The following is a 10639-nucleotide window of genomic DNA, read 5'->3' on the forward strand; positions in this document are numbered from 1 at the left end:
ATGAATATTGTAGGAGTGATGTAGGAAGCATGGTGGGGGGCAAATGGTGCACAAGTTCCACAGAAATGGGCTCCTTGTTCTTTTTTGCTATTAAAAGATTTTGTGTTCTTAAGTAAATCATTTAGTCTCCCTGAGATTCTGTTTTTCAGTCATTAAGCTGAGAGGAACAGGCTAGATTAATGTTTTTTAAACCCTAAAGTGCCCACACTCCCAAAAGATGTAGAGGAGGGACAAGTGAAGCTACTTTGGAGTTCCCACATTTGCTCTAACAGGGGCAGATCTACTTTTAGCAAATGCTGAGCTTCTCAATAAGACTTCACAACTAAATATTTGAAAATAATTCCACTAGATGATTTCTTTAATGTCTCCCAGTCTCTGGCATAGTACAGCTACATGTAAAATGCACAGGCAGTGACTTGGAACATGAGGAAATATGCAGGCTTGGACACAAAGAACAACCTAAGTTTGGATCTTGACTCTAACATACACAATGACATTGAACAAGATGCACAACCGAGTTGTTGGATGGTTGGATGGATGGATGGAGAGAGAGGGAGAGAGAGTGAGAGATGACATTGTTGTTTACTTTAAATGGTCTTGCATGTGGGGAATTCACAAAACCAGGGAGAGTATTTAGTAACTGCTAAATCATTCCTGCTCTCTCCCTTTCCATTTTTCAAAGGGAAAGCCTGTTCAATAATAACATCAAATATTTATACAATGCTTTAAACCATTTTTACACATGCCTTGTCTCATTTGATTCACATGATTCTCTAGAATAAGTCTACATTAATTTCCTCCTTTTTGAAGTGAGTAACCTAGCTCAGTGGTCTGTTCAAGGTCATGTAGCTAATAAATGGCAGGCTTGGGGTTTGAACCTAGGCATTCCAAGGCTGAATCTGTCCTACTGCCTCTGGACTAATAAGCCAGTTCTGAATGAGTCATACATATTCAGTTTCACCTATCCTCATCTCTTTTTCTGGTTCAAGTCACCCATGTGACTCCTGTAAAATGAAATTGGCAATTGTTTATGGCGTTGGCAGTGGGTTGTGATGTCAGCTCATCTACTGAGGCAGCCATTGTGAAATAGCATGTGCGGTGACCCCTCCGTGTGAAGTCTAGCACCTATGTCATACTTGTCATCACTCAGCATTAATATCTGCCCTGATGCTCCGTAAATACACTTTCCAAGTATTTACCTCAAGGTATTTGCTCTTAAAGGGAGGTGACTTCCAAGTTTGAATAAAAAAAATGCAGACTGATAAGCACGCCTTTCACTGTGTAAACACAACACTTAATTTTACTCCGGGTGAAATATTACTAAAAGCAATTAACTTTTCAAAGAAGAGTTCTGGATAGCCACACTGTTATTAACCCTTAAAGAATGCTGTGTAGAGACAATTTTTGCTGACTTGGTTACCATAAGCCAAATTCCACAAAGAATATAACCCAATTCTGCCATTTTTCTAATTTCTGCCCCTATAACAGTAAATATTTAGTAGGTAAAAAAATAAATAAATAAAACAAGCAATGGAGCTTTGCCTTATCTAATGACATTTTTATTGCATGTCTGCTATGAATATAGTTCCTATAGTTTCTTCCAACTTACCCTAAATTCCAGCTAATTTCCCTTACCCTTCTGGCTCTTACTTCTCCACTTTATCAAGCCACTCATTAAAAAAACAACTAATAAACAGATAAACAGCAGTAAAAACGATAACAACAACAAATTCAGCAACACATACCCACAGGGCTAGCAGGGAAATGAATGAGGATTTTACATAACCGATTACCTTTTAAACGTGTGCTATTCATTGATGCTTCACTTCATTTCACACCCCACATCTAGTCTTAAATCAAGTACTGCCATCTTAACCTTAAAAAGAAATCCAGAATCTGATCCAGTCTCATCACCTCCTATTCACTGGCCACACTGGCCATCTTTGATTATGATTATTTCAATGCCTCCTAATTGACATTTTGCATTTGTCTTTGTCAACAGAGTCTCATCCTAGCACAACAACAGAGGTGATCTTCTTATAATATAAACCAGATATTGTCTTTCTTCTGTTCTGAACCCTGAAATGACTGCGTATCTCACTCAATCTAATACCCCAAATTCTTGCCATGGGCTATGAGGCCTTATAAATGTTGGCTTCTTGTTAGTTTTTTCTCCCTACATTTCTTCTGCTCCAGACACACCGATTTCCTTCTCATTCCACACACACACCAGGCCTAGGCCCCTAACACCTGGGGCCTTTGTACTACAATTGCCTGTACTTGGAAAGCCCTTCCCTGAGATCTCAGTGTGGCCCTATCCCCATAGGTCTTTAATCAAATGTTACCATTCCAATGAGGATATCTCTGACCACTCAAAACTTGCTCGTTGGCAGCCTTTATCCCCCAATTGTACTTTATTTTTATTCTGAGTCCTTGCTACAACTAACATACTACATTATCTGCTCATTGTGTGTATGATCTTCCTCTTCATCTAGAAAATTAGCTCCACAAAGTTAAGACTGTGGCTTGTATGATTCAGTGCTGTATCCTCAACCCTAAACCAGTGCCTGGTGCTTACAGGGTATCCATTAGGTATTTATTGAATGAATGGCTCTCTCTCATATTCACTCTGCAGATGAAACCCTGTTCAGTACAAAGAATCTGCATCTCTGCACTGCATCACTGTCAAGATGTAGTTTGGTCCCATGATTTCTAGCAACGTTAGTTGTGTAAGTTTGCACAAGCCAATCAGCTTGACTCCCTTTTTATGAACAATGAAAAAATTCATAGGGAAGTCACTGGTAACTATGAAATTTAAATGAGAAAATGTGTATGAAAATAAGGCTTTAAAAATTAGATGTACTTAATTTGCTATTATTGTATAAAATTTTGCTATTCACGATAATGTTATGACACAGTGGTGTGAATGGTGCCACAAGGCACATCCTGGAGGAAGCTGTGTAATCATAACCCAGAGGGTGCATCAGCTCCACTGGTCAGAAAAGAGGATTGCAAAGTGGAAAATAAGTTCAGTGTTGGCTATTGTGAGAAGTTGCACGGAAAGTTTTGATCTTGGGTCAGGTTATTTTTTGCTTATATTTCTCATTGTAAAAACTTGTTTCTTTCCTTTCACCATTTCTCATTTCCACCTCCTGCAGCACTCAATAACTATTTACTTTTTAGGTTTTCAGCCAAAATTTACTTCCTCCACAACGTCCTCCCTATGTTCCACACAGATTATATTGGATTTATTTTTTATGTGCTTCTAGAGGACATCAAACTTTATCATCCTAATATTCTATAAGTGCAAAAAATCATTCAATGTATGTCTTCACCACTGAGAGCACCATAAGGATATGACATAAATCATGTTCTGTTCCCACTATATTTCTAGTACCTAACATAATATCTGTTATGTATTACATATTTGATAAATTTCTTGAATTAACAACAATGCAATTTTTAAAAGTATGTTGGTTATATGTATCAACTTTGAATTCTTGTAATACAATTCACCTCTCTATAAAGTTATTATTATTTTTACCTTTCTTTAAGTTTTTTGTATACATGGCTTATCTATTAGATTTTTATTATCTATATGCCTCATCAACTTTATGTTAGCCATGATATATTTAGTAAGTATCTCCTACAATAATATTTTGGGACACATTATGTGCTACATGCTATTTTAAATTGCTTAATTTTACATATTCTTGTTTTTATGTTGCATATAGTGACTCATTTTATAGGCCTGACCCAATCTATGTGTAGATTCTCTAATATTCCTCTCCATTTTACACAAAAGGAATCTAAGATACAGGAAATTCAAATATCTTGCCTCAGGCCAGAACCTTAATTCAAATGGTGAATTTCCAGAACTTATATTCTACCAGGAACAGAGAGAGATGAGATAAAAAAATTCCCCAGACACAGAAATTAAGTATTTAGTAGCATGGAAATATAATTTAATTGGTAATTTTTATATAATTGTTATTGACAATTGGACTGCCCGCAGCATATAATAAAGAGTCTTGGCACTCAGTAGATTCTCAAAAAAAAAAAAGTTGGTTTAATGAAGAATGCTTTGGTTTTAGCACATAGATTATTTGGACTATTCATACCCTCCCCCTAAAAACATAAAACCTTGTAGATATTTGATGAGTTTTTAAACTTTTTGACTAAAATCATATATATATGATTTCTGAAAAAGCAACATACATCACTCCTATCACTTTGGAGCAAAATTACATAGTTTGTGAGTTGCATTAAAGAAAAAAGTGCTATATTCCTTTTTGAGAAGCCACCAGAAGAGGAAAAGTATAATATTTGTCTTCAGTTGTAAAAAGGTTTAGTATCCGTACTGAGTGCTCCGCCAGCTGTTGGTATTCCTAGTATTTCTATCTTTGCCTTTCTTGTTTGACAGCCACAGGGAAGAGAATGGAAGTCTGTAATGACTTTGTCTGCAAGAGAGCTGCACTACTCTTTCCTGCTGATATTACACCCAGGGGAGGAACTTCCTGGCTGTGAATTGGGTTCTTTAGTTTTATTGTCCAAAGGATGCCAACATGTTTATCCATAGAGCAGGTAAAAATGCGAGGTACAAAGAAGATGGTGATGGTTTATTAATTTTGCTTCCCTTAGAAGGTAAAAAGATGGTGCAGTAGCTTCTCCAGAAGAAAGCACCTGTGAAAGAAATCAAAATCAATCTAAAAAACAATTTATAGACATCCAGAAAAAAAAGTGGAATTGTCTTTAGCCCAAGATCAAGATTCAAAAGAAATAGCTCAAAGGTGTTTTGTCCTCTCAATACATTCATTGTAGCTGATGAAAGGTAAAAGGTATTTGATGGGGACAAGTGACTTGTGCCTGAATGTGACTTGTCTCTTGGTCTTGCTGTGTCAACATAGGTCACATTTCTTCAGAAAATGCAGAAACAACTCACCAAAGAAATGGTAATCAGTCAAGACAGCAAAGTAATTGAGCTAATGATAAGGTGGAAGAATTTAGAGCTTACTTCACTGAGAAAATGTCCATTTTTCAGAAAGACGGGGAAAAAATCAGAAGGAACAAAATACAGAAAGGCTAATGGCATTAGTGACGAAGATGAAAAAGAAGGAGGATGAAGAAGAAATGGAAGAGAAACTGGGAACGCAAAAGGATCTCAACCTCAAACAGTCCCTAACACTGATGAGGGACAGAAGATCAAGGACATTTCTATGCAGTTCTTGTACAGAAGTGATGAGGAGGAGGAAGAAAGACTTTATGTTGATTTCTTTAAGGTAAAGTGGCACAACGTGCTTAGGTTGGACCTTACAGAGAATAAAGCATCACAGAGGAAAGAACCTTCTAAATCCAGTGTCAAGAAAAGAGTGACCAAGATCACAAGAAAAAAAATAAAAGCACTGAAGAGAAATATATGTGATCTATACACATATACTTTTATATATAAAATGTCTTGAAGAAATCTATACATACCTACATGGATATATTTAGTATTTCTATTGCATTTGTATAATATTTTTAAGTCACAAACATTTATTATTTATTTAAATTTACATTTGCTTACATTACTTTCCTAGGGAACTTTATCTGTGTGAATGCCTTGGTTCACAATAGCTTCTTAACTTCAGTGTAGTTACTGTATGTAATGTCTACAAATGTCTCAAGGGAGTTGTTAAATTTCTATAATCAAAAACGTAAATGCAGAATGAAGAGTATGCATTTCATAGAAATATGGAGCTGGAAAGAACCTTAAAATATAGGTGGTCTCTTCTCAGCTGAGAGAATTGAGGCGCAGAAAGGTTAAGTGACCTCGCCAGCAGCATGCAGTGTACTGGTTCCCAACGGAGTGCTCAGACCGTGTTACTTCTCCATTAATTCTCCTGTGAGTCATTTTATGGCTTGAAGACTCCCTATGCAATAAAAGTTTATTGGCCATGTGTCAGGAACTTTGTTAGGTGCTGGAGTTACAACAATTTATGAGACATAGCCTGTGCCCTAAAGGACATCACAATCTAATGGTAAAGGTAGGCACAAAACATGCTACAGAATCTAATAAGTGAAATGCATACAGAAGAGGGACGTATAACCCAGCCTAGAGGGGTCAGAGCTGAGACACTCGAAGGAATGACCTCTAATCTGACTCTTAATGAATGAGTAGGGGTAGAAGTTTTCCAGGCAGTCTGGGGGAGCAGAGGTAGGAGGAGGTCTGTGCATAAGAAGGAATTAGCTGGGCAAAGATGAAGCAGTGTGAAGTACTGCAGAGGGATTGCAGTATAGATAAAATATAAGCAATTTGTTGTTGCTGGAGTATGAAAAGTGAAAAGGAAGGTAGCAGGAAGTAAGTCTGCATGAGTATGTCCAGACCTTTCTATGTGTGGTAAACCATATTTAGAAAATGTGGAGTGACTGTAAAATTTTCAACAGAAGTGTCCCAGTTGGGTTTGTATTATGGAACCCTAGAACCAGTATAATCCAAAGACTGAAGAATGAAAGCAGGAACTTGGTGCAATAATCCAATTTTGAGATTTTGGGGACATGACTAGAGTGGAGAGATTGATATGAAAGCAGAGGATTAGATGGATGGATGGATAGATAGATAATAGGTAGATAGGTAGATAGATAGATAGATAGATAATGGATAGATAGGTATAGAAATATACATGATGTGAAATATGTATTTATTTCATATATGTATTTGATGTGAAATATCTAGTATTTGGTAAATAATTGAATGCAGTGGCTGAAGGTAAAAGAAAAGTGAAGATAACACCTAAGATCCAAAAGCCAAAGCTGCTGCTGATTAGAAGTTCATAAGTGTTCAGGAATTTGGCTAGACTAAGCCTGCAGGTAAAGGTTATTATTGACTTCGGCTGGGAGATGCCAGAATCATGTCACGTTTTCAAGATTTTACAGCCTTGTTAGAAGAAAGGAAAATGATTCCTCTGAATCAATGAGTGGCACCTCTTACCTGTAGGAGACAACAAAGAACCAAGATTGTGGTTGGAATGAAGCCTAGACTTATCAAAGTTCATATCTTAAGACATCATGCCAAGCTTATAAACCCACATGTTTTATCCTCTTGGTTAATTCAAAGAGGAAAAGAAAGAGATTTTTCAGTTCATTAGGTCAAGCAGCCTGTCTGAGAAGGCTTTAAAAGAGGATAAAGATTTTTACTGGTTTTCATGACAAGGCTATCTGGACACAACTGAATGCTGCTATTCAGAGAGAGATGAGATAATAACACAAGTAAGTTTAGATTTATATTATTCTCTTTACTTTTTTTTTTCCAGAAGTCAATCTGATCCTTTAAATTCTTTCTTTCATTTAGCATTTCTGTCTCTAAACTGGCATCCCATAACATGGGGATATTGTCCAAATATATTTATGGCATAGTTGAAAAGAATTGCCCCCAGTTAACACACTGTCAAAGATATCATCCCTGAAACTGCTAAGTATTTTACAGAGTCATGGAGTCTCAGTAGTTCACTTAAGAGCGTAGTGTACACATTTGTATCTCAAATATTTCAGGTTTAAACAGGTCCTTATTGACAGCAGATCTACTAATATTACTATATTCTGGAGCAAACATGAATGACAGCTAGGATGTCTTTTCAATAATGGAGAATCAGTGTCTTAATAGAAGTAAGAAGAGTTTGAAAATATGACTGTATGTTCTGGAAGCTAAATAATACAGAAAATATTTCATTTATCATCTCTGAGTAGCCATGCATGGAAATTTTAAAGAAAGATGTTGTTCAAAATGGGATGTTTTGAAATTCTTTTCTTTCAGTACAGTGTTTAAAATCATAAAACACTAGAACCAGAAAACCTGGGATCTGTATGTCTCAAGCATAAAATATTAGGAAGAAAAAAAGTACTGATTGGATTTATAGGTTAGTTGGGAGGGTTAAAAGGGGTCAATATTCATAGCACACTGAGAGTTGGGCTCAGATCATGGCAACATTATATAAAAAAATTGGATAAGTGTGAGCTATTATTATTCTTAGGTGTTGATTCTAATAAATCAGTTCTCTCAGAACCTTTCTGTCTGAGGACTGATATTTTCAGTTTCCGACTTTTCAGTGTTTACTCACATGCTAAAATTAGGGCAAAAGCTGTATTGTGCACACAAAAAAATCCTCTCAATTGTTGCTATATTACTGTAGTTTTAATTCTTTAGATAATTCTCCAAATTGGCTCCAAATCTCTATCATCTTTGTCATTAGCACCTAATTCCATAATTAATTCTTGACAGAATTTGGTTCCCAATGCTATTTGCCTTCTGAAACAGTTGGGAATTGGAAAGAAGCAATGTGATTGCCTTGGCAACATTTTGCTTGGTTTCATGAATCTTGTTTTGGATATATTCTAGGAAGAAGGATCCAAGATTTGTAGAATTCAAAATCCCATCTTGGCAGCAATAGCGTTTGACTTTGCACAGATTGTTAAAGAGGTGAGGTAGTTTGCTCAGCAGGTGAGAAAATTATTTCTGTTAGCCATTATGGCTGTCATGATTTGGGGAAGCAATTCAGAAAACTCCTTTCATAATACTCAAAAGGTTTCCTTGACATTCACTAAAAGAATGGGGGAGGCATTAGTGAAATTAACTTAGCCAAAGTAAAACAATAACCAATATAATCATCATTTCGGAGCTACATTATTCATCCTGTTGGCCATTAATTCAAGAAAAATTTATAGAATGGTTTCTGTGTGTCTCTCACAGTTTTCACCTTGCAATAAAATGGTGACTAAAACCTGGGCCTGACATCTTTAGGCTATTGAGAATAGATTTTAAAAATACTGTTTTGAATGTTAATTCTAAATCTATAATCTATGACTATAATTCAGAAAACATCATTTCTCTTGATCACTTCAAATCAGTCCCAATATTCTTGTGTATATAATAAAAGCGAAGATATTTAAATTGGATTTTAAACCCAGTAATGTAGAAATAAAGATGATTCTGGGGGAAATTTCCTCAGCCACTGGATATATCCCTATGGTCAACTGTTCATTTACATGTATTCTCATTTTGCTTAGTTGTTCATAATGTTCTAGAAAGTTACTACAGGGACAGTTTCTTATTAGTCTTTATATTCCCTGCGACTAGAGTAACATCTGAAACAGTGATTCTTAACTCTGGTGTGTATCATTAGTTCATTTTCCTATATAGCCTTCATAGTATGTTTGGTCTGGACCCACTGCTGGTCTACTGATGAAGAATCTTCAAGGGTACAGACATGTCTGTTTTTAAAATAGTGCAAAGAGGTTTCAGATCTTCAGTTACTGTTGAGGATTGAGTCCCACTAGTATAGAACAAGTGTCACCTACTATAATAAAAATACCTTTCTACAAGGAATACTAGGAGCCTAATTCACAGTGTTATTCTTATCTATAAGCACCTATTTTGATGAGGAGTGAATCTGGAGATTGTCAACGCAATGCCAGCTGATAGAAAGCATTGCATAGATTCAGATCTTCATACAAATGTGATATGATTATGGTGATCATGATCTAAGTTCTCAAGTCCCTCACCTTCCATGTTAAAAATCTCATGGGATGGAAATATTTGAAATCTAACCCCAGTAATATAACTGATTATCTCTGGAATTTTAGGAAAATTGTTTTAAATCTTTGAGCTTTAGTTTTTCCTACTATAAAATGGAAGCAGTTAGACTTGCCATTCCTATCTCAAAAAGATCTGTGTTAGTCAGTATAGACTAGGCTAAGTTATGGTAAAAAAAATAAAATAACTCTCACACGTCTGTGGTTTATTTTCCACTCATGTGAAATTCAATCTAGATTGTTGGACCTCCTCCATCTCGTAACTTTATCATCTGGAACATGTGGTATACAAGGTTGCTGTGGTGGGGGATGGGAGAGATGCAAAGAAGCACCAACCTCTTTATTGCTTCAATCTGGAAGTGACTCACGTAATTGTCCTTCACATTTCATTTTCCAGTGGTAATCACATGGTCCCAATAAATTGCAAGGAAACTTGGAAATGTGGAGGATTACCTGATGAGCCTTAACTGTCATTGCACAGTACCCTCGATGACTATAATGATAATATTATAACTAACCTCCATTATTTCATGTAATCTACTCTACCATTCTCTGAAAGGTACTATCATGCTTCCATTTTAGGGATGAAAAAACAGAAGTTTAATCATTTTATGTTTTTCCCTAAGGTCACATACTTAGTAAGTACTGAAACTGGCAATCAGATTCAAGTATGTTTGATTCCAAAGCTCTTCCTGTAAACCACTATGCTATACAATATAGAGATATGGGAGGCAAAATTAATCCTCGTGATGCCAAATGCAGGGCTATTGCTGCTTTAACATTTCATGATCCTTTGGCCAATATCTAGGTTCAAAACTCAACTGCAGTGGATCCAGTTTGGATGAATTGATATGGGGCTTAGAGATGAGTGATTTCTCACATAAAACTGTTGGTGGCTTTGCCAGTGTGCCAACCCCAATTGTCACTGACATATTACCCTATCTTGCCCCAGTACTCACTATCAGCCCAAAGCAGATCCTGGCAAACTCAACTCTATTCCTGTTGTGGCAGCTGGATCACATCAGTGGTGGTGGCTTGAAAAGCAAGGATTACAGTGACACATGGCATGTTG

At 36.3% G+C, this 10639-nt stretch overlaps 1 pseudogene; it reads left to right on the plus strand.

Moving 5' to 3' along the window:
• Positions 1-4194: 4194 nt before the first annotated feature.
• On the plus strand, positions 4195-5459 carry LOC105098375 (probable ATP-dependent RNA helicase DDX10; annotated as a pseudogene).
• Positions 5460-10639: the final 5180 nt, after the last annotated feature.

Source organism: Camelus dromedarius, chromosome 1 (genome assembly GCF_036321535.1).
Source record: "Camelus dromedarius isolate mCamDro1 chromosome 1, mCamDro1.pat, whole genome shotgun sequence".
Taxonomy (NCBI): domain Eukaryota; kingdom Metazoa; phylum Chordata; class Mammalia; order Artiodactyla; family Camelidae; genus Camelus; species Camelus dromedarius.